The following is a 2,147-nucleotide window of genomic DNA, read 5'->3' as shown; positions in this document are numbered from 1 at the left end:
GTGGGGGCCGGGGCTTCTAGACCCTGGGAATGAGCAGATGTCATGCCAATGAAGGTCTGAGAAGCTCCAGTAGAGGAGCCTGGGTCTGCATTGTCCCACCTTTTAGAGAGCAGGATGCCCCCTCTCATCCCCACATGCAGAGGGAGCCTTTGTTCTAGCAGGTTGTACCTTGGCTAAGGCAGTGCTCTGAGTGCTGAGGCCTCTGCTGCCCCCTGTTGGTCCCCTTGAGATGGTCACAGGGGAGCAGTCAAACTCTAGCTGGTGGATGAGGCTAACCTTGCCAGGCTGTTGCTTCCTGGGCCCGTCCAGTCAGAGATGTGGTACCCAGCCTTCCTGAAGTTCTCATCTTGTGGCTCTGGCCCTTGAATTTCTGGCTGTGGTTAAGACAGGCATTCCATGGGCTGCAGGGCTTCCTCCATAGTCATAACTGATAGTCTCTGAGGCCTTTGGAGTCTTAGGCAGTACTTACTTGGTGAGAAGGTCTGGCCGTCTTATCCCAAGCCAGCCAGACACAGCATGAAAAGCAGTACTTGAGTGGGAATAGACCAGGGGCCTTAATGAAGTTCCAGAAGTTTCCAGAAAGATCACATGGCCAATTAACATTCCTCCTCAGCTGGGACAAAGCTGGGGTTTGGGATTGGAACAAGGGTGACCCTGCAGGTTCTAGTAGTTGAGGACAGCCATGAGCATTTGAGAAAGTGTCATCTGGACTTCCAGTGTGAGGTGACAACCTAGACATGGGTCCAGCCTGTGTTAGACTACCACCTGACAGGTTTCTTCAGAGCAAGTACAAACCCAGTTCATTCTCCTCTCTCAGACTCCACAGGCAAGTCTGTGTGAGCCCCTTCTAGACAATGCCAAGGAGATCCCATAATCCTTTCCTTTTAGCTGTGTGGTTGTCATTGAAACATTGCCAAAGACATGTCACACAGAAGCCAGGGCGTGGAGCTTATAAAAGACCTTCATTCTTCCTCTTGTGTCAAGCCTGGACAGACCCAGTGAGTAGGAGTTGAGAGTTCTATGGATATGGAAGAGCTGGCCATCTTATATGATACCTGTGTGGTAGAATCAGCCTCAGCCGAGGCTGCACTCACAGTCACGAGGCTCCACTCATTGTCTGTCCTGGGGGTCTAGCTCATGTGGACAGAATGGTAGACATTTTTGCCTGTCACTGCAATGGAGATCAGAGACCGCGTGGGTCCCACCTGGCAAATCTCCAGGGATAGCACTGGACTTCTGAAAAGGAAGCCGGGTCTGGGAGGCAGGCACTTGGGGTTGACGGCTGCCCTGAAAGCTGAGGTGTGGGCAGGGTACCCAGGAAAGCTCTGTTCACACTGACTCTAACCCCAGACCCTTACACACAGCTTCCATCCAGCCTCCATGCAGCCTCAATCTAAGTACCACCAACCTCTGTGGAGCCTCTTCAATGTCCCACCTCTTCAGTGCTCCTAACCCTGAGGCAGACGGTAAGCAAAGAGACAGCCAGAGCTTATTCATGGTTCATGTGCTCAGTTGACACATTGCTTTCCAGATAACCTGGGAAAACATCAGCCCAAGTTCAAAGCAGCAAGACAAACACGTTAGAAACAGTGGGTTGACATCAAACAGAAGAGAGACCCGGATACACTTTCCCAGAGGCGCTCTGATAAATTGCAATCCAGTCCCATCTTAGCAGTCTCTCCCAGGACACCCGACACTGTAAATATCAGGGTTTCGTCCATTTCTTGAATGTCTGTTTTCATCCCTGTGAGTTGCCGTGTGCCAGACCTTCAGGTCTCCCCATGGATCTCTGTCTCTGTCTGTCTCCCCCACACCCCAGATAATGTCTCCTCGTGTAGCTCTGACTGGTGTGTGCAACTTTGCAAGTAAACTAGCCTGACCTCTAACTTAGAAAGGTCTGCCTGTCTCTGCCTCCCCGGTGCTGGAAATAAAGGCATGCACCGCCATGCCTGGCTTTCCGTGGGTCTTAACCTGAGCATCTTCTCTGTGCTTTTACTTCCTTCCTGTCTGCACCAACTGGGAGAAAGCAGTGTTTGTTCCCTCGGGGCTCCCAGCTGCCCTTCTGTACTGTGATCATTCTTGTTTGGTATCTGCACCAGTATGTGTACACCGTGGCCCACGCATGCAGGGAAGGGTCCGTGGCCTGT

Source organism: Microtus ochrogaster, chromosome 7, assembly GCF_000317375.1.
Source record: "Microtus ochrogaster isolate Prairie Vole_2 chromosome 7, MicOch1.0, whole genome shotgun sequence".
NCBI classification, from domain to species: Eukaryota; Metazoa; Chordata; class Mammalia; order Rodentia; family Cricetidae; genus Microtus; species Microtus ochrogaster.
The sequence above is the reverse complement of the archived record's forward strand: the minus strand, read 5'-3'. Positions refer to the sequence as shown.